Below are 22843 nucleotides of genomic sequence, written 5' to 3'. Positions count from 1 at the left end.
GAAGCCTCTGCCACATCTTGCTGGGTAGCAGATGCCACCACCAGGGCATCTACAGCCACACCTTTGGAGAGGAAGTCCTTTTCGGGGGGGGCTGAAAGAAATTTATTAGGGCGAGCTGGCACCGGTTCCACAGAACTGGTGCTCCCTTCGAGAGATCAAATCCAGAAGCTCATCAAGGGCGGAGACACCCAGGAGGCGGAGGGCTGAGCCCCGAAGGCCTTGAGGAATACCGACTCCTCAGCGGAAGGGGGTTTGGACTGCCAGTCACCTCGTTGCTTCAGGATTTCCAAGATGACCACAAAGGAGACATCATCCGAGGACGACTTGGGGGACCCCTCCGCATCATCGAGGTCGGTGTCCGAGGTGAGAGACTCATCAGGGGAGTCGACGTGCTTCCTCTTGCACTGTCTCTTCCTTGGAGGTTCCTCCGAAGACGCTTCGGAGGGACCTTCAGGAAGGGGGGAAACCCCAATGGGGGTGACCTCAGGCCCCAGGGCTCCGCTGTCTTGAGACAGGGGGACTACAAAGGAACCAGTCTCCGTGCCAAGGGAAGGTGACGGTGAGACGGTGGAGGTGGCCAAAGAAGATTTGGCCAAAGCACTCCTCATGGCCCTGAAGGCCGGACCCCCAGAGTCCTGGGAAGGTCCGATCCCCGAGGCCACAACAGTAGACGGCACTCCCGCAGCCGACGCACCGAGAGGGAGGCTCGGAACCGAAAACATCGGTCCCGAAGCGTCATCCCCTGGGCCGACCGAGGAGGTCCGTGTACCGAACTCCGACCCGAAGGTCAGGGTTGGAGTAAGGGTCGGAGCCGACCTGAAAACCTCCATCGGCTCCACCAGCACCGACTCCAACGGTGTCGAGGCTGTTGGAGGAGGAACCAAGACCACAGGGTGGGCAATCGGCTCTGGAGCCGACTGGGCTGGAGCCGAAACCAACTTTTGGAAGACTGGAGACTGAAACAGCCTTTGAAGTACCCTGTCAATGTCCGAATCCGACATCCTCGAAGACCGAGAAAAGATCGAACGGGTTCGAGTCGACTTCTCCACCGGTTCCGAAGGACTGGGGGACCGGCTCCGAATCGTCTCGATAAATATCGGTGCCGAGGGAGACTCCACAACCATTGCAATTTCCCTCGGAGCCGAAGTGGACTTCGGCGCCGAAGGGGAAGAGTCTGAGCGGGCAACCATCATCGGCTCCGAAGACAGTGGAGCCGATGAAGGTGACACGCCTCTCGAAGCTCGCCAGCCGGCTCCGAAGCCAGAGGAGTCAAGGCTGGAGGCATCGAGGCAGACCGTTCCGCCCTCGGCTCCGAAGTCCGTGGAGCCGATGGAGAAGCCTGCTGAGATTTCTTTGTGGCCGGTTCCGACGGGCTGGTCGGAGCCGACGATTTCTTTTTCTTCGAAGGTGAAGAGGAAGAAGATAAAGCCTCCTCAAAAGTAGGTTTAATAAGCCCTTTTAAAATCAGTTTGTTTTTCCTCTCTTGGAGGACCCGGGAGGAAAAAGCGTGACAAACGCACGTGACAAACGCTGCATGACTCCTGAAGATGTTTAGGGCCTAAACAATACACACATAAAGAGTGATCATCCGTTATGGACATTTTGTAGCTGCATTTAGAGCACTTCTTGAACCCAGATGGTCTGTGCTCTTTCGACATATTGACTCCCAAACACTACAACCAAAAAGGAAACTCTCTCCAAAACTTGTCAAAGAAAAAAGCAAATAAAGACAAGACCCCTCTAACTGAAAACGGGATTACTTGACCAACTATAACACTACAACAAGACTCACACTAAATATATAACTCACGCGCGAGGGCAAGGCCCCTCTAACTTAAACGGGATCCTTTCCCTCAAATAAAAGACAAATTTACCACAAAACTTAATCAAAAATCAGTCACACAACAACGATAGCTGTTAAAACAGCTTTTGGGTAGGTTAGTCAAAAATTTCTGACAGAAATTTGTTGAAGAAATAGGCACTTAGCTCAGCCAAGTCCAAGACCACGTCTTTGCTGTAAAGCGGCAAACGAGATCTGGGGAAGCAGTGGTGGTGCATCCTGGGATGTGGGATAGCTCAGCCAATAAGAGACTTCGTTCTATAGTATAGTGTGCCGAGTAGGAGCCGAGGATCGGCTCCGAACCCATCAGTACAGAATGTAGGCGAGATAGGATCACATAACATCACTACCCTAAAAGGGTGGGGGGGGGGGAGAAACTCTCTAACAACAAAAAAACGAGTTTCTAAGTGGGATACCAAGGGGTACACAATCTAATTAAACTAGGAGGAAAGGATTATCTAAATATAAGAAAATATTAAAGGTAATAATAGAAGAAAAGATTTATATGACCTAGAGCCGGTAAAATCACAACCTCGTAGCTGAAGCGGCAAACGAGATTTGGGTATCTGACGCCTAGAATTGTGGGATATGGGGAGGCCTCGAGCCGGTAAATAGCTCTCGAGCTTTAGTAGAAGGCCGAGTCGGAGCTGAGGATCGGCTCCGAACCCATCCAGCAAGAATGAAGGCGAGATAGACAACTTAACATCAATAGTAATGGGAGCTGTAAATGGATCAACTTCTCTATTGTGTGTCCATATGGAAAATCTCTTCCATTTATTATGATACAATTTTCTGGTCGAAGGCTTGTGAGAAGTAATAAAAAGAAGTTAGGTACCTACCATAACGTTCCATGTTAGTTGTCTTCATCTCGCCTTCCTTCTTGCTGGTTGGGATCGGAGCCGATCCTCGGCTCTGACTCGGCCATCTTCAATAGCTCAAGAGCTGTTTACTGGCTCAAGGCTACCCCTTATCCCATGATGCCTAGCGATAGCTACCCAGATCTCATTTGAAATAGCTAACTCCAGACATAAGAGAATAAGAAGTTATGTACCTACTATAACGTTCCATGTTAGTTGTCTTCTTCTAGCCTTCTTTCTTGCTGGATGGGTTCGGAGCCGATCCTCGGCTCTGACTTGGCCAATATTAAAGCTCGAGAGCTAATTCCACCGGCTCGAGGCTCCCCTATATCCCACAATGCTGGGCGGTAACTACTCAGATCTCGTTTGATAGCTATACCAAGCAATCCTAGTCTCCATAGAATGGAGTAGGGAAACCCACCTCAAAACAATCTGCGTAAAAAGGATCGCAGGCCTCGGTAAGGATAAAAGAGGTGGAAGAATGTGTGGGAATGACAACTTCCAGAGGAAGAACACAAACTGAATTCCTGTCGGTCTGTCCAGGCTTGGGGGAAGGAGGGTGGGATGCAAGAAAGAAAGCGAGAAGAAGACAACTAACATGGAACGTTATGGTAGGTACATAACTTCTTAATGTTAAGTTGTCAATCTCGCCTTCATTCTTGCTGGATGGGACCGCGTCCCTAGCACTTTATCCCGGGTGGCCTATCGGAACAGACTCTTGAGAACAGTGGAACCAAAATTGGCACGGCTTCTGGAAACCATGTCCAATTTGTAATATGAAATGAATGTATGAGGAGAAGCCCAGGTGGCTGCTGCACAAATGGAATCTATTGGCAGCCTATCCTGAAAAGCTACGGATGTAGCTAATGCCCTAGTTGAATGAGCTCTAGGTCTTGAGGGTAGTTTTTGATGTCTGATCTCATAGATGAAGGTACTTGTAGAGGTGAGCCATCTAGAGAGGGATACTTTAGTAACTGGAAGGCCCAATTTCCCTTCCGCATATGACAGAAACAATTGATTAGATTTCCTGAATTGTTTAGTCCTGTCTAAGTAATATCTAAGTTGGCAATGAACATCCAAAAAATGTAGCTTTTGTTCCGACCTGTTTGAATAGTTAGGGAAAAAGACGGGGAGATCAATAATTTGGTTTAGGTTTATTTGAGAGGAAACTTTAGGCAAAAAGGATGGATTAGTACGGAGGGATACCCTGTCTTTGTGAAACACTAAGTAAGGAGGACGACTGCACAGAGCATGGAGTTCAGATACCCTTCTCGCTGAAGTTATAGCTACCAGAAAAAGTGTCTTCCAAGAAGAGAACATGAAGCCGCCGGTTCGAAGGGGGGAAGAATTAAAGATGCCAGAACTAAGTTCAAATCCCATTGAGGCGGGGGATCTTTGATTGGAGGTTTGAGAAGAAATACGCCCCTTAAAAAGGCTTTACAGAGTTTGTGAGCCATGATGCTAGACTCCGAGACACCAACATGAAAATTAGATATGGCAGCCAATTGAACTCTAATGGTAGATGCAGATTATCCTAAATGAAAGAGTTCTGCTAAAAAATCTAGAATAGACTGGATAGGTGCTGTAAAGGGATCTATATTTTTTGACGTTGCCCAAAAGGAGAAGCGTTTCCATTTGCTACTATAAATCTTCCGGGTAGAAGATTTATGAGAGGCTATCAAGATATCTCGGACCGAGCGAGATATTGAGGGAAGCCTGGCTAAGGTTGGAATCGGAGAAACCACGCTGTGAGGTTTAGAGAAAGCAGAGATTGGTGCAGCTGACCCGATTGGTGGGTTATCAGATCTGGTACTGGGTCCAGATGCCAAGGTTGCTCCAAAAGGTAACGATGAAGAAAGGGGAGCCATATCTGTCGAGCCCAGTAAGGGGCAATGAGGATCATTGTCACTCTCAAGGCGATGGCTTTCTGAATTAGTTGAGATATCAGTGGAAAGGGGGGAAAAGCATATAGAAGTCCCCGGGGCCAATCGTGGACTAGAGCGTCTCTGGTGGGATGGCCTGGTAACGGGAAGAGAGTGAGAGTGAAGAAGTCGTGACACTTGCTGTTTTGGGGAGTAGCAAAAAGATTGCAGCAAGGCTGACCCCATTTTAGGAATACTTCTTCTAGAACTGATTTCTTTAGAGACCACTCGTGGGGCATGAGAATTGCCCTGCTCAATTTGTCTGCAATAATGTTGGATTTCCCGGGAATGTGCGTTGCTATCAGAAAACGCTGAGAAGAGATCGCCCATTGCCAAAGTCTGAGTGCCTCTCGACATAAAGGGTATGATCTGGTTCCGCCTTGTTTGTTGATGTACCACACTACGGACATGTTGTCCGTTTGAATTGCAATAGTCCCAGTGGGAAGAGAGTCGTGAAGGGCTTGCAACGCTAAAAGCACTGCTCTCATCTCTAAGATGTTTATGTGCAAGTGGCACTCGAAAGATTGCCACGTGCCTTGGACTGTCCTGCCCTGATAATGCCCCCCCACCCGATCAGGGAGGCATCTGTTGTCAACGTGGCAACTGGGAGGGGAAGAATGAAGGGTCTTCCTCGGAGAAGTTGATGTGATGTGATCCACCAAGACAGTTGATTCTTGCATGATTGAGTTATCAATATGGTATGGGACATCGGGAGCTGTTGAAAGGACCATTGAGTAAACAGCATCCATTGGAGGATCCTCATGTGAAAGCGAGCTAAGGGAAGAAGGGGAATAGCTGTTGCCATGAGTCCTAACACCTTCAAAACTAGTCTGGCTTTGACTTTGTTGCATTGTAAGAGAAGGGAAACTTGGTTCCGAATGTCTGACACTCTCTGCTCTGTGAGTCTGGCTGAAAGATTGAGTGTGTCTAACGTAGCGCCTATAAAGGTAATAGATTGACAAGGCGACAAGGCAGATTTTTCGAAATTTATCAAAATGCCTAGAGCTTGGCAAGATTGGATGGTGAAGTCCCTGGATAGAAGAAGCTGATGTCTGGTGGTGGCGGTAAGGAGCCAGTCATCCAAATATGGAAAAACCTGGAATCCTTGACGTCTCAAGTGAGCCGCGACCACTGCTATGCATTTGGTGAACACACGGGGGGCTGTAGTGAGATCAAAGGGCAGGGCCCTGAACTGGTAGTGACTGGCTCCCAGCCTGAAGCGGAGATATCTCCTGGAGCGTCTGTTCATTTTGATGTGGTAGTACGCGTCCTGAAGATCTATCGAGCACATCCAATTGTCCTGACCCAAGGAGGGTAGAATGGACTGTAGCGTGACCATCCGGAATTTTGTTTTCCTGACATACTTGATTAAGTAGCTGAGATCCAGTATGGGTCTCCAGTCCCCTGTTTTCTTTGGTACCAAAAAGAATTTGGAGTAGATTCCGGATCCTTGCTGGTCTGCCGGGACTGATTGGATAGCTCTTTTTGATAGCAGCTTTGAAATTTCTAATGCTGCTTGTTCCCTTAGACCGGGTAGAACATCTGGAAGGGATCTTTTGGGTTGGGATGGGATGTGAATAAAGGGAATTTTGTAACCCTCGGATATGATCGACTGTACCCATTTCTCTAGAGTAAGGGAAAGCCAGGTTTTTGGGTACAGGGATAACCTTCCCCCGACTGCCTCTGAAGGTGGACAGCCGGGCAGCCCCTCAGGGATGCTGAAAGGGTTTGTCAGAGAACATTTCTCTGCTACCCTGGTTTTGCGGACCTCCTCTGCCTCTAGGGCGGCGTCTATTATTACTCCCCCCTGTGCCTCTAGAGGGGAATCGGCCTTGTGCATCAGATGAGACTCTCTGTGATTGTTTGCGGAACCACATCTTTCCTCCCCTCTGACCTTTGGGATAGGGTCTAGAAGGGGTAGAAAAATGGACTCCTACAGCAGAGAGAGTCTTACCTTCTACCTCGCACCTGGTCAATGTATCCTTCACCTGTGGATCAAACAAGGATGATCCATCAAAGGGAGAATTGGTGAAGGACGCCTTGAAAGGGTCCGCAAAGTTGCATAGCCACATCCAGGCGTGACATCGTAAGGCAACACCTGTGCCTGCGGCTCTACTCGCCCCATCTGCTGCATATGAGACCAGCCGCATGGAGGAGTTAACGATGGAATTCAGGGTTGCCAACTGGGAGTTCATTGTGTCTTTGAACCCCTCAGCTGTAGGATCCTTTATCAGTTCACCCATATCCTTGAGTAAATCTCTCTGGAGACGACTGAAGTGGCATAAGTAGTTCAGCGACCGCATTGAAAAGGTCGCTGATGAGAACATCCGCTTGCCGTACCTGTCCATGGTCCTAGATTCTTTATTAGGAGGATGGACAGGAACCGAAGGATCAGCTAACTCCTTCTTAGTGGCCGCAGCCACCACCATGGCATCAACAGGGACACCTTTGAATAAAAAATCTTTATCTCTAGGGGCAGTAATAAATTTAGATGGTCTCCTCGGGGTGGGTTCCACTGAGTCAGGAGCCGTCCAAGCCTTCCTTGCCACCACTTCCATAAGGAGGTCAAAGGGAGGGGACACCCAGGAGGTAGAAAGGCGAGAGCCAAACACCTCAAGATACACTGACTCATCCTCCGAAGGGTTAAGGGCTGGCCAGTTCCCCCTCTGTTTCAGGATCTCAAGGATGTCAGCAAAGGAGACATCCTCAGAGGGGATCGAGGGAACCTTCGGATTCCTCTAAGTCAGTGTCAGAGGTGATAGACTCAGGGGAGTCAATGTGCTTCCTCTTGCACTGCCTCTTCCTTGGGGGATCTCCTGCCGGGTGAGGAGAGGCCTCGGAAGAGGAGGAAATTCCCAATGGGGAAACTTGAGGAGTTGGCTCTCTGCGGTCTAAGACAAGGGGGTGAGTAGAAATCACCGCAGGCACTGTAGATGGAGGGGCTGAAGGAGCCGACTGTGGGGCAGAACCTGGTTCTAGCACGCTCCGCATGACCTTGAAGTCACCCCTGTCAGGCAAGGCCAGAGGCCCCCGCTCCGAAGAGACAAGGACCTCCCCCGGCACCGACAGGGACGGCTCCAAAGCCGATGTCGGAGCCGAACTCACCAACGCCGAAGCCCCGAGAGGGAGAGCGGGGTCGGACAAGGGTCCGATGCCACTCGCCCCCTCGGAGCCGACGAGGGAAGCCCGGCGCCGAGATCCCTCCAAGGAGGAGATCGGAGCAGACGACGGAGCCGAAAGGAAAGGTATCGGATCCAACGCACCGACAGTCATGGCTCCGACAAGCCCTGGCTCCGAACTCAAAGGAGTCGGAGGAGGAATGTATTGGGGAACGGAAATAGCCACTGACTGGTGAGTCGGGCTATGCAGCATTTGGGCCAGTGCCTCGGACTTGAGAAGTCTACTCACTACCCTTTGCAAATCATGGTCAGATAACCTGGAAGACTGTGAGGAATGAGTTTTATGGCTCCGTTCAGAAAGAAGAGGGGATCCTGGCGCCGAATGCACGGAGCCGATAGAGGGGGATCTGGACCTCTTCCTAGACTGTGGCTCCGATAAAAGTATCGGAGCCAACGGAGTTTTATCAGCCTCGGCTCCAGCCAGAGCCGAGGTAACAGTATGAGGCTTGGAAACATCGGCTCCAGCTGGAGCCGATGTCGAAGCCGACTTAGTCTTTCCAGCAGTCGACTCTGGAACCGGAGCCGACTGTTTGGAAGTTTTGGAAGGCTTCCCTGACACAGACTGAGTCGGGGGGCCTTCAGGCTTTAATAAGCCCCGCAAGATTAGTTTATTCTTGCGTTCCTGCAGGACTCTAGGGCTAAACCCATGATAAACAGCACAAGAGTCCTGCAGGTGCAAAGGCCCTAGGCAATACACACAAGAAGTGTGACCATCTGTCAGAGACATTTTCTGGCAGCACGAGTCACACTTCTTGAAGCCTGAGACCTTGTCTTTTGACATAGTAAAAAGGAGTGCCTGACACAACACAAACACACTACAGACACACCCTTTACAGAAAAAAATATTAAATTATTAAATTAAATTATTAAGGCTAAAGCAAGCCACAAACACACACACACAAGCCCTTAACAGAAAAAAGGACAACTAATTTAGTCACTAATGGACTGGGGGAAGGGTAGGGGCCGAAGGCCTACAAGATAAGGGAAGAAAGGGAAAAAAGACTCGACAAACAGGGGTCGATTTATCTAAATAATTAAACTAAAAGGTTATGGTATGACAACAAAAAAGGGGGTTTAAGAAGTACCTAATAAGGTAAAACTCTAACTCACCTGCCTGAGCCGGTAGAAAAGCACCTCGTCAGCTATAGCGGCAAACGAGATCTGAGTAGTTACCGCCTAGCATTGTGGGATATAGGGGAGCCTCGAGCCGGTGGAATTAGCTCTCGAGCTTTAATATTGGCCGAGTCGGAGCCGAGGATCGGCTCCGAACCCATCCAGCAAGAATGAAGGCGAGATTGACAACTTAACATTAAACCAGACAAATAATTAGTTGACTATACCTGCCATATTCTCTAAGACAAAAAGAGGAAAAACCAGAGAATAGACAGCCAGTGAAATAGAAACTCCTCTCGGTCCACTAGGACAGGGGGACGGAGGGTGGGATGTAAGAAGGAAGGCGAGATGAAGACAACTAACATGGAACGTTATGGTAGGTACATAACTCTTTATGTTAAGTTGTCTATCTCGCCTTCGTTCTTGCTGGTTGGGACAGCATCCCTAGCACCTAATATCCTGGGTGGCTCAGTGGAACAGACTCTTCAGAACAGTGGAACCAAAGTCAGCTCTGCTACTGGAGACCATATCCAGCTTGTAATGAGAAATAAAGGTATGAGGGTTTGCCCACGTGGCAGCTGCACAAATAGAATCCATGAGCAACCTAGACTGGAAGGCTACAGAGGTGGCCAACGCCCTAGTAGAATGACCTTTCGGTTTAACAGGTAACTCTTTGTTGCTTAACTGATAAATAAAGGTAATAGTGTGTGACAACCATCTAAATAAGGTTACTTTGGAAATTGGGAGACCTTGTTTGCCCAAGGCATAAGAAAGGAATATTTGATCCGATTTCCTCATTTCCTTCGTTCTGTGTAGGTAAAAATGCAATTGTCTATGAACATCCAATTGGTGTAGTTTGTACTCTGCCTTGTTGATATGATTAGGGAAAAACACAGGAAGATCTATAGATTGGTTTAAATTATTTTCTGAGCAGACTTTGGGGAGAAACGAAGGAGTAGTCCTCAGAGCAACTCTGTCCTTATTTAAAACCAAGTAGGGAGGACGAACACATAGCTCCTGAAGTTCAGACACGCGTCTGGCTGAGGTAATAGCTACCAGAAAGAGTGTCTTCCAAGACAGAAACTTGATAGAGCAGGATGTTGCTGGTTCAAAAGGGGGCAGAATTAAGGAAGTTAGGACTAAATTAAGGTCCCATGGAGGAGGGGGATCTCTCACTGGAAGCCTAAGAAGAGTTGTCCCTCTCAAAAAAGCTTTACAGAGCTTATGTGACATAATGTTATAATTCGAAAAACCAACATGAAAGTTAGAAATGGCCGCCAATTGTACCCTGATCATAGCAGAAGCAGACCCGGAGTGAAATAGTTGTGCTAGGAATTCCAGAATTTCGTGGACTGGGGCTGAAAAGGGATCTGCATTCCTAGCCTTTGCCCAACAGGAAAAATGTTTCCATTTGCTAGCATAAGTTTTCCTCGTTGTAGACTTGTGAGAAGAGACGATAATCTCACGAACTGCTGGGGAAATGCTGGGAAGCCTGGCTAAGATTGGAAGTGGAGCAACCAAGCTGTGAGCTGGAGAGTTTTGAGGGACTGATGCATCCCGCCTGATTGATGAACCAGGAGGTCTGGAATTGGGTCCAGAGTCCAGGGCTGATCGAGAAGATATCGGTGCAGGAACGAAAACCATATCTGTCGAGGCCAGTAGGGGGCAATGAGGATCATTTTGCAACCCAACAATATTGCTTTCTGTATAAGTTTGGGTATCAGGGGGAAAGGAGGAAAGGCATAAAGAAGTCCCTGGGGCCAATCGTGGACTAGAGCGTCTCTGGGTATGTGACCCAGAAGCGGAAGAAGGGAGAAGTAGTTGCTGCATTTGCTGATGAAGGGGTGCCAAAGAGATCGCAGCAAGGCTGTCCCCATTTGCAGAAAATAAGATTCGCAACTTCCTGATTCAGAGACCACTCATGAGGCATGAGGATAGCCCTGCTGAGCCTGTCCACTATGACGTTGGATCTCCCAGGGATGTGCGTCGCAATCAGAAAACGTTGGGAGGAAATCGCCCACTGTCAAAGTCCGAGTGCTTCTCAGCACAGGGCGTAGGATCTGGTTCCGCCCTGCTTGTTGATGTACCACACCACTGACATGTTGTCTGTTTGAATAGCAATGGTCCCAGAAGGAAGAAAGTCTTGAAGGGCTTGCAACACCAGGAGCACGGCTCTCATTTCTAGGACATTTATGTGCAGATGGTACTCGTGAGGTTGCCAAGTGCCTTGGACTGTCCTGCCCAGATAATGCCCCCCCCCCACCCTATCAGGGAGGCGTCTGTCGTCACTGTGGCTACCGGAGGGGGTCGTATGAAAGGTCTGCCCTGAGTAACTAGTGGGGAGACCATCCACCAAGAGAGATATCTTTTGCATGCATCCATGATCATGATCATGTGAGTCATGGCTATCTCTTGAAAAGACGACTGCGTAAACAGAAGCCACTGAAGAATTCTCATATGGAAGCACGCTAGTGAAATTAGAAGAATGGCTGCTGCCATGGAACCCAGACTTTGAAGGACGTACCTGACTTGGATCCTTTCGCTCTGCATCAGAACATGCACTTGCTGACGAATTGCAGACACCCTTTCTGGTGGTAGCCTTGCAAACATATCCCTTGTGTCTAAGTCTGCTCCTATGTAAGTGATAGGTTGACAGGGCAACAAGGCAAATTTTTCGAAATTTATTGTGATACCTAGCTGGGAGCAGATTGTGATTGTGTAGTCCCGCGCTTGTAGGAGTTGATGCCTGGTGGTAGCAGTAAGGAGCCAGTCATTTAGATACAGAAACACCTGGAATCCTTGACGTCTCAGGTGAGCCGTGACCACTGCCATACATTTGGTGAACACCCTGGGGGCTGTGGTGAGACCAAAGGGCAGAGCTCTGAACTGATAATGACTGGCCCCCAACCGGAAGCGGAGATATCTCCTGGAGCGCCTGTCCATCTTGATATGGTAGCACGCGTCCTGAAGATCTATCGAGCACATCCAATTGTCCTGACCCAGAAAGGGTAGAATGGACTGTAGCGTGACCATCCGAAACTCTGTTCTTTGCACAGACCTGTTTAGTCTGCTGAGATCCAGAATCGGTCTCCAGTCCCCTGTCTTTTTTGGTACTAAAAAGAACCTTAAGTAAGTTCCGGATCCGTGCTGGTCTGCCGGGACTTCCTGGATGACTCTTTTTTCTAGCAGTTTTGAAACTTCTATTACTGCTTGCACCTTCAGATTGATTGGAACATCTGGAAGGGTCTTCCTTGACTGTAAAAGGGGTTGATGGAAGGGAATTTTCTAACCTCCGGATATAATGGACCGTACCCATTTGTCTTGTGTCAAAGTTTGCCAGGCTTTTGGGTACAGTGAAAGTCTTCCCCCGACTGCCTCCAGAGGTGAGCAGCCAGGCAACCCTTCAGGGATGCTGGAAGGGCTTATCAGAGAAAGATTCTCTGTTGCCCTGGTTCTGTGGACCCCCTCTGCCACGAGGGTGGCGTCTATTATTATTGTTTCCCCCTCTGCCTATGGAGGAAAAATTGCTACATGTGTCAGGCAAGGCTCCCTGAGATTTACAGAACCACATCTTCCCACTCTTCTGACCCTTGGGGTAGGGTCTAGAGGGAGTGGAAAAATGGACTCACATGGCAGGGAGAGTCTTGCCTTCTTGCTCACACCTAGTCAAAGTGTCTTTTACCTGTGGTCCAAAAAGAAAGGAACCATGAAAGGGAGTGTTGGTGAAGGATGCTCGAAAGGGTTCCGCAAAGTTACACAGCCGCATCCACGCATGCCTCCTAAGGGCCACACCCATACCTGCGGCTCTACTCACCCCATCGGCTGCATAGGAAATGAGCCTCATGGAGGAGGAGTTAACAAAATTAAGCGTCGCTAGCTGGGAAGCTACCTTGGCTTGTGCTCCCTCAGCTGTTGGATCTTGAAGGTTATCTCCAAGCTCTTTAAGGAGATCCCTTTGAAGTCGGGTAAAATGACAAAGTTAGTTCAGTGACCTCATAGAGAAGGTCGCTGAAGCAAACATTCGCTTCCCGTATCTGTCCATCGTCCTAGACTCCTTGTTAGGGGGATGTACAGATGAAGAGGTCTCTGCTAACTCTTTTTTGGTGGCTGCTGCTACCACCATGGCATCAACAGGAACACCTTTTGAAAGGAATTACTTATCCTGGGGTGCTGTAATGAATTTACCAGGTCTCCTCGGAGTTGGTTTCACTGTATCTGGAGCTGACCAAGCCTTTCGAGCCACCACTGTCGTAAGTGGATCGAAAGGCGGAGAAACCCAGGAGGTGGAAGGTCAGGAACCAAAAGCATCCAGAAATACAGACTCATCCTCGGTAGGGGATAGGGGATTCCAGTTCCCCCTCTGCTTAAGCATTTCTAGGATGTCCGAGAAGGAAATATCTTCAGAGGGGGATCTCGGGGACCCTTCCGAATCATCTAAATCTGTATCAGAAGTGACAGACCCGGGGGAGTCAATGTGCTTCCTCTTACACTTTTTCTTCCGAGGGGGCTCCTCTGAGTGATCAGGAGCGGCCTCAGAAGAGGAGGAAACACCCAATGGAGTGTCCTGGCTCCGAAGCCTCTGATGGAGCCAAAGGGGAGATTGTCTTGTCAGTGCCAGCTGGAACCGATGTAGAAGGTAAATCCTGAACCAAAGATGGCTCCGAACTTGGAGCCAACAGCTTGGTGGATTTACGGGATTTCACTGGCTGTGAGCTCTTGGCCGGTGAATCCTGGGGTTTTAAAATACCCCTAAGAATCAACTTATTCTTACGCTCCTGCAGGACTCTTGGACTAAAGGCATGGCAAATAGAACAAGAGTCCTGCAGGTACACAGCGCCTAAACAATAGACGCAAGAAGTGTGCCCATCTGTCAGAGACATTTTCTGACAGTATGAGTCACACTTCTTAAACCCGGAAACTTTAGATTCCTTTGACATACTTTACAGTAGAAGGAAACCAACAAATATGACAACAATAAAAGGGAGCAATATTTAGTCTACAAGAACAAAAAACAGACCTACTAGAAAGGCTATAGACAAAGGTTTTTTTTTGTTTTTAAAAAGATAAGAGGAAAGCCTCTAATTTAAACAGCTAGCCTATAAGAAATACAGTAGGAAAGCCCTCTAACTTAAATGGCTAACCTAGAAGGGGGGAGGGGTAGGGGAGAACTCTCTAAGTTAAACGAGTTCTACAAAAAAGAGGGATACTATAAAATAAACAATTATCTACACAGAAAAAAACTATCGCTAATGATAAAGTACTAGAAAAGTTAAATTCTAGTGAACAATTGCACAAAAAAATTTATACAAGCCTGAGCCAGAAGAAAGACACCTCGCAGCTCAAGCGGCAAATGAGATCTGGGTAGCTATCGCTAGGCATCATGGGATAAGGGGTAGCCTTGAGCCAGTAAACAGCTCTCACGCTATTGAAGATGGCCAAGTCGGAGCCGATGATCGGCTCCCATCCCAATCACCAAGAACAAAGGCGAGATAGACAACTTAACATTATGAGTTACAGCTGGAGACAAATCATGAAGCCTGACTAGTGACGGAACTAGAGCAGCCATGCTGTCAGTTTGAGAGTGTGGAGACTGGGATGAAGAGAACCTGACATGTGTGTCAGGAGGTCTGGCACTGGGTCCAGAGTCCATGGACAGTCCAAAAGGTGAGGCCCGAGAAAAGGGAACCAAATCTGACGAAGCCAGTAAGGAGTGATGAGGATCATCTTGCTTCCCAACAGCATTGCTTTCTGTATGACCTTGGGGATGAGTGGAAAAAGAGGAAAAGCATAAAGGAGTCCCGGGGGCCAATCGTGGACTAGTGCATCTCTTGGAGACTCCCCCAGAGGGGGGATGAGAGAGAAAAAGGTGCTGCATTTGGTGTTGATGGGACTGGCAAAGAGGTTGCAGCAGGGTTGTCCCCACTTGTGAAAGATCATACTGGCTATTTTCTGGTTCAAGGACCATTCGTGAGGTAACAATATTGCCCTGCTTAGCTTGCCCGCTATTACGTTGGAAGTCCCCGGGATCTGCGTTGCACTGAGAAAGCGTTGGGAAGAGATTACCCAATCCTAAACTCGCATGGCCTCTCGACATAAGGGGTATGATCTGGTCCCCCCTTGTTTTTTAGATACCAGCCAACCAAAATGTTGTCGGTCTGGACAGCTATCGTCCCTAGAGGGAGAAAGTCGTGAAGTGCCTGCAACGCTAGAAGCACCGCCCTCATCTCTAGGACATTGATATGCAGATGGGCCTCCTGCTCCTGCCATGTGCCTTGGACAGTCCTGCCAAGATAATACCACCCCCCCCCTATCTGAGAGGCATCTGTGGTCACAGTGGCAACGGGTTGGTGCGGTACAAATGGAGTCCCTGTGGTAAGATGACCTGGTTGAATCCACCAGCGTAGGTCCTTTTTGCAAGAATCTGTAATCAGGATCTGATGATGTAAAGGCAACTGCTGAAATGACCATAGGGACAACAGGAGCCATTGGAGTATCCTCATATGTAGTCTTGCTAAAGGTACCAAGGTTATGGTTGACACCATAGTTCCGAGAAGCTGCAACACCACCTTCGCTTTGACTATGTGAAGGGGAAGTATCCTGTAAATTTGTTGCACAAGATTCTGTATTCTTTCTGTACGTAGTCTGGCTGTCATCTTGACTGTGTCTATGTTTGCTCCTATAAATGTTATAGACTGAGTGGGCAAAATAGAGGATTTTTCCCAGTTTATCGAGATTCCCAACTGGGAACAGAGCTTGGTGGTGGCAGTCAGGAGCCAATCGTCCAGGTATGGAAAGACTTGGATTCCCTGATGCCGCAAATGAGCTGTGACTACTGCCATGCACTTGGTGAACACCCGGGGGGCTGTGGTGAGACCAAAGGGCAGCGCCCAAAACTGGTAAGGACTGGCTCTCAGCCGGAAGCGTAGGTAGCTCCTTGATGCTTTGTCCATCATTATGTGGTACTAAGCATCCTTGAGATCTATTGAGCACATCCAGCTGTCTCACCCCAACAAAGGGAGTATGGATTGTAGAGTGACCATTTGGAACTTGGACTTCTTTACATGCTCGTTTAACCTGCTGAGGTCTAGGATGGGTCTCCAGTCCCCTGTTCTTTTTGGAACTAAAAAGAACCTGGAGTATGTGCTGAATCCTGTCTGGTCTGTTGGGACCTTTTGGATGACTCTTTTTAATAGCAGCTTTTCTACCTCTATAGCCGCTTGATCCCTGTGATTGGGTGGTACATCTGGGATCCTTTTGGGAGGGCGTGGTGGATGGGAAAAGGGTATAGAGTAACCTCTGGTAATAATGTCTTGTACCCACTTGTCTCGAGTGAGATTTAGCCAGGCTTCTGGGTACAAGGACAGACGACCCCCGACCGGCTCCAGAGACGCACAGTCGGGTTCCACATCAGGAACGCTGAAAGGGACAGTCACGAAAGGAATTGCGACCTCCCTGATTTTGTGGGCCTCCCCTGCCACTAGGGTGACGTCTACCATTATTTCCTCCTCCCCTGCCTTTGAAGGAGGAATCACCTTGTGTGTCCTGGAAAGGTCTCTGTGATTTCTTGAACCACATTTTGCTGCTCTTCTGACCTTTAGGGTAAGGTCAAGAAGGAACGGTAAAACGGACTCCCACGGCAGAGACAGTCTTTCCTTCCTGCTCACACCTGGTGAGGGTATCTTTCACCTTGGGTCCAAAAAGAGAGGATCTGTTCACGAGAGTATTGGTGAATGTAGACTTGAAAGGCTCAGCAAAGTTGCATAGACGCATCCAGGAATGTCTCCCTAATGAGACTCCTGAACCCGCCGCCCTACTCGCACCATCAGCTGCATATGAGATCAGCTGCATGGAGGAGTTAACAATAGCTGCGAGGGTAGCCAACTGAGCCGACACTGTAGATGGGACTGCTTCAGTCAAGGTACCCTGAAGAGTATCTCCTAACTCCTTTAGGAGATCTCTCTGAAGTCTCGTAAAATGTGATTGATAGTTCAGCGATCGGAGTGTAAAAGCCGCTGAAGAGAAGATACGTTTCCCGTACCTATCCATCATTCGGGATTCCCTATTAGGTGGATGGATAGAAGAAGAAGTCTCTGCTAGCTCCTTCTTAGTGGCCGCCGCCACCACTATGGCATCAACAAGTAAACCCTTAGATAAAAACTCTTTGTCCTTAGGGGAGGACAGAAATTTATTTGGCCTCCTGGGGACCAGTTCCATGGCATCGGGAGTCTGCCATGCCTTCTGACTCACGAGATCTAGTAATTCATCAAATGGACTAGACACCCATGAAGCTGAGGGTTGAGACCCAAAAGCCTTCAGGTACACTGACTCCTCATCGGAAGGGGTAACGGTGGGCCAGCCGCCTCTCTGCCTGAGGATCTCCAAAATGTCTGCAAAGGAGACATCTTCAGAGGACGACTTAGGGGACCCCTTCGACTCATCGAGGTCAGTGTCAGATGTGACAGACTCATCAGGGGAGTCTACATGCTTCCTCTTACATGATCTCTTCCGAGGGGCCTCCTCAGTGGGGTCTTCTTGGGAAGATCGGGGACCACCCAAACAGGGGTCCTGAGGCTGTGAGTCTCTACCACCCCGGGGGAGAGAGGATGCTGAGACCGTAGTCGGCGCTTGAGGGAGTATAGCATCAGTACTCCTACGTGGTACGGATGAACTATCCAACATGCTCCTCATCTTCACGAAAACCGATTCCTCCGGCTCTGAATGAAGCCCTGGCTCCGAGGAGACCGTAGGCACCGATGGCTCCAAAGGAATTGGCTCCGAGAATGATGTAGGATCCGAGCTCACTCGGGCCGATGCATCAAGAGGAAGACTCGGCACTGAAGAGGTTCGGTTCCAAGTGTCCCCCTCGGGCCCGACCAAAGAGCTTCAGACCCTAGACACTTCGGATGGCACCGTCAGTGTCTGAGCGGGGCTTGGCTCCGAGACAACCATCTGGGGTGCTGAAGCCGAGGACACCACTGTAGTCAGTACCAACAGCATCGGCTCCAAAGGCCCAATCTGGGTTGGAGGAGGAAAAAGAGCAGGGTCAGTAACAGGAGTCGGCTCCGAGACAGAAGTGGTTGGAGCCGATAAAAATTTTGGCAAGGCTGACGACTTAAGGTGTCTGAGCACCACTCTCTCGATGTCTTCTTCAGAAAAGCTCCTGGAGGATCTGGAGGACAGTGTTGGAGACCTTGCTCTCTGTAATATAGGTGATTTTAAAGTAGGGGAGACCGGTGAAATGTCTGCAGACCAGCTCCGAAGAGGACTGCTAGTGATCGGCACCAAAGCACTGGGTGCCGATACTGCAATGTCTGTGTCCAGAATCTCGATCGGCTCTGAGGACAGTGGAGCCGAAGAGACAGAGGCCATCTCCGATTTAGGTAACTTCTGTGGAGGTTCAGAGACAGAAGTTGAGGCTGGAGAAGGCCTTTTGGAGGTCTTGCCCTTATCTTTACTGGAAGAATGCGACCAAGCAGAGGAGGACGAACTGGCTAGGTCTTCCTCAAAAGAAGGTTTTAGCAAGCCTTTTAGAATCAACTTATTCTTCCATTCCTGGAGCAGTCTAGGACTAAAGGAACGGAAAAAGTGACAAGTCTCTTGAAGATGTATGGCCCCTAAACAGTACACACAGACGCTATGTCCATCAGTGATGGACATTTTTTGAGAGCGTTTAGTACACTTTTTAAATCCTGACTGTTTATGCTTTTTATGTTCTTTAGACATAATGGCAGTCTCAACATAGGCGATTGAAGAGAAAAACAACACACTTACTCAACAAGAGAGGAACTAGATCCTCTACTTAAACAGATCTAGCCCTATTTCTCACAACAAACAACCAAGGAAAGTTTTACTAGGTTCTCTAACTTAAACAAACCTAGTGTAAAGGAGAAAGAAACAGACTAATACCTCTAAGTAAAACGGTTCAGTCAAAAGCACACACTCACAGAAACACACACAAAAAAGGCCAACAGGCCCAAAATTTTATAGCAGAAAAAGTCAAATAAGTAAAAAGTCAAGTCCGGTTAAATTGACACAATCGGTTATCACAATAAGGCTAACAGCAATAAGAAAAGCACTTCACACAAAGTTAAAAACTTCTAACAAGCAGAATAATAAAGAACTAAATCACTTAGCCACGGCCAACCAAAAGAAGCTTCCAACTGAAGACGCAGCAAACGAGATCTGGGGAATGTGCGCATGCATCATGGGATACCTATTAGCCACGAGCCAATCAGAAGTTTTCAGGCTTTCTAAGCGGCCGAATCGGAGCCGAGGATCGTCTCCGAACCCACATGTAATAATGGAGGTGAGATAGGACTACATAACATCAAAGGACATCTTAAAGGGTTCCGCAAAATCGCAGAACCTCATTCAGGCATGTCTCCATATGGCTATGCCGGAGCTGGCTTCTCGAGAGACACCTTCCGCTGCGTGGCAAATTAGCCTCATCGAAGAGTTGTCTACAGATGATACAGTGACCAGCTCCGGAGAACCTATCTTAAGGTCCTCTACCAACTGGAAAGCACTAGGAAGCCTGAAAATGATACAAGCACTCAACTCGCCTTGTCAATAAGAAGAAATTAATCGTAGGCACTAAACAGCCTATAATTGCAAAGTACCTTGCAAAGGTAAGGGAAAACAGCTCTTGTACTTTACAAAAAAGCACTTAAACAGGCATGTCCAAGGGTCAGCGTCTGGTGATTTCTTCTGTCCACCTGGTGAATCTGGGCATACTGGGGCAATGCGGCAACTGCCTCATGAACACAGACAACCCTCTCCTCCTACCACCCAACACTACAACCTGTGAGAGATACACTTACATAGCCAAACTAGAAGCCAAGCTCTCCCCAGCCAAGATTGTGCTAGACAGTCAAGAGGAGAAGGTTAACAACTGCACTACACCTCAAGCAACACACAGCCCATCAAAACCCACACCATCAACACTCACACATAGCAACACTAAACCCAGATATGTGGAGGCCCTTTACATTAACCTGCCCAAGCAACAAGGACTTCCGAAGCTGAAACGCAAACAAACACCTTTCACAACCAAAGTGACACATAGCTCACAACACCAGTGTGCCACCCAACAACAGCCCCTAAGGCAAGACAATGTACCCAACACTTTAGTCATAGGTGACTCTATAGTCAGGCATACTGATGTCCCACTCACCAGGCTGAACAAGGAGAAAATTACAGTCAGCTGCCTGTCGGGTGCCAGGATCCGCCACATAACGCATGCACTCAAGTCACTCCACAACAAGTACAAATACAACTCTGTCATTGTCCATGTTGGAGTAAATGACTTGAGACGTACCTCCCTGGACTACATGAAAAGAGACATGGAAGAGCTCTCGGATCATGTGGCCTAGGCAGGTATGACCCTAGCCCTGAGAAGCATCCTGCCTTCGCCCAGAATTATACCACAGTATAAGGACAAAATGATTGACTTCAGCAATTGGCTAAGCTCCTGGTGTCATTCAAAGGGGATCCAGTATCACTCTGCCTGGGAAGACATGATTGATAAACAACGATGCTTTGCCAGAGATGGCCTGCACTTGTCACCCCTGGGATTCAGGTTACTGGCTAAAGCTCTTGCCACCCCTATAGTGCCTCTTTTAGGCAAGGTTCAAAGGACAAGACCACCACCGTAACAGATACAAGCATGCAAAATCTGAAGATAATGCTACTCAATGCTAGAAATCTAAACCTCAAAATGTACTCTCTTGAGGCACTCCTAAAAATGGAGAACATCGATATCTGTGCAGTAACTGAGACCTGGTTCAAGGCTCTAGAGAGAACCCCTGCAATACTAGGCTACAACTCTTACCACACTTTTCGGCCACCAAACCAAGACCGAAACACTAAAGGTGGAGAAGTGTACATATTCACCATGGATATTCACACCACTAGGCTAGTTGCCCAACACAATGTGTCTGAAATTCTCCAGGTGCAACTAACATTAGGTAAGGCTACAATCCAAATTGTAGCTTGCTACAGATCCCCCACCATGCCCCAAGATTCTCACTACACCTTTCTAAACATACTGGAAAATATTAAGATACAACCGAACACCCTAATACTGGGTAATTTCAACTACCCTGCCATTAACTGGGAAAACTACTGGGGTACCAACACATTTTCCCAACGGTTCTTGGAATTCATAAATTCCAGTGCCCTGGATCAACTAATCCATTGTCCCACCAGGGGCTCCAATATCCTAGACCTGGTCATTGCCAACATGGGAGATAGATGCTCCACACCAGTGGTCAACCCCTCATTGGTCAGGTCTGACCATAAGCAAATCACCCTTCACATCCACATCCCACCCTCACCCCCCAGTAAGGAAACCTCCGTAAAAAAACTTCTCCAAAGCCAACTTCATGCTACTCAAGTCAGAAGTGACAAACTTCATGACATCCATGCATACGGGATCTGAAAGTTCGACTGCTGAATCCTATACTAAGGCACTGTACGAGAACATCCACTCGTGCACGAATCGTGCCATCCCAAATAGAACCAAGATGCTCTCCTCCAAAAAAAGGAAGCCAAGCTGGTGGGCCCCTGCCATAAACAAACTAAACATCAGAAGGAAGAAACTGTTGCAGAAAAGAGGAAAATCTCAGGATGCAAAAAACTCCCTTACCAGCCTCAGTAAGAAGCTCAAATCCTCAAAAGCTAGTTACGAAAATAAAATTGCCAAAGATTCCAAAGACAACTACAAGGCATTCTATAGTTATGTCAAGAATCTAAATGGCAATGCTCAGATCTGCTCTGAGCCACAACAGAATGGCATTAAATATACTGATCCAAAGGATATTGCCAATATCCTGGAAGATCGATTTAGTGCCAACTTCACTCCCCTCTCACCCCCTAAAGGGCGCATCTCAATACCAAAAGATTGCCAAATTCCAGTAATCACAGCCACACAGGTAGAAATTGCACTCTCCAAAGCTAAGAATACAGCATCCGTGGGACCAGATGACATCCCGGGCTGTGTACTACATGAACTACAAAATGAACTGGCACCTCACCTAAGTGTCATGTTTAATCATAACTTCACCTCAGGCTTCGTGCCCACTGAGTGGTGCACAGCTACGGTTATCCCACTCCACAAGAGGGGATCCACCTTGGATACCGGGAACTACCGTCCCATCAGTCTGACGAGCCTGTTCTGCAAGGGCATGGAACGCATTATCATGGAACTTATAAACAAAGACATTGGCAACTTTCGAACGCTGGACCTCACCCAGTTTGGGTTTGTGAAGGGCCGATCTTGTCTCCTGAACCTGGCTGACTTCTTCGAATCAGTCTCCAGAGCTGTGGACGAGGGTAAGGCAGTCCACACAGCCTACCTGGATCTCGCCAAGGCCTTCAACACCATCCCCACTCTGGAATCATAGATAAACTTACTAAGCTGGGCATAAATCCCTACATCACTCAATGAGTTGCCAACTGGCTTACTGACAGAACCCAAACTGTAAAAGTAGCCGACTCCAAATCCAGCTCCAGACAAGTGACAATTGGAGTACCTCAGGGTTCAGTCCTGGGGCCGCTCCTGTTTGGCATCTACTTCTTTGAAGTACAGGCCAACACTAAGGGACTCTGGCTAACAAAGTTTGCAGATGACTGCAAACTGGGAGCCATTATTGAATCCCCAAATGATGTGTATATTCTACAAAAGGGCCTTACAGAAACAGATGCTTAGTGCCAGAGCCATGGGCTCAAGCTTAATGCCAAGAAATGTATAGTTATCCCCTTTGAGAAAAACCATTTACCCACGAATTACCACATAGGTGGCAGTACACTAAACACCGAAAGTGTGATCAGAGACTTAGGGACACAGGTGGACAGTGGTCTCACCTTCGATAACCACATAGCCACAACAGTCATGAAATCCTTCTATGCGGCACACCTCATCACTAAGGGCTT

The sequence above is a fragment of the Protopterus annectens genome, chromosome 1.part1 (assembly GCF_019279795.1).
Source record: "Protopterus annectens isolate FY-2018-M chromosome 1.part1, PAN1.0, whole genome shotgun sequence".
NCBI lineage: Eukaryota > Metazoa > Chordata > Ceratodontiformes > Protopteridae > Protopterus > Protopterus annectens.
Note: the sequence above shows the minus strand (reverse complement) of the source record.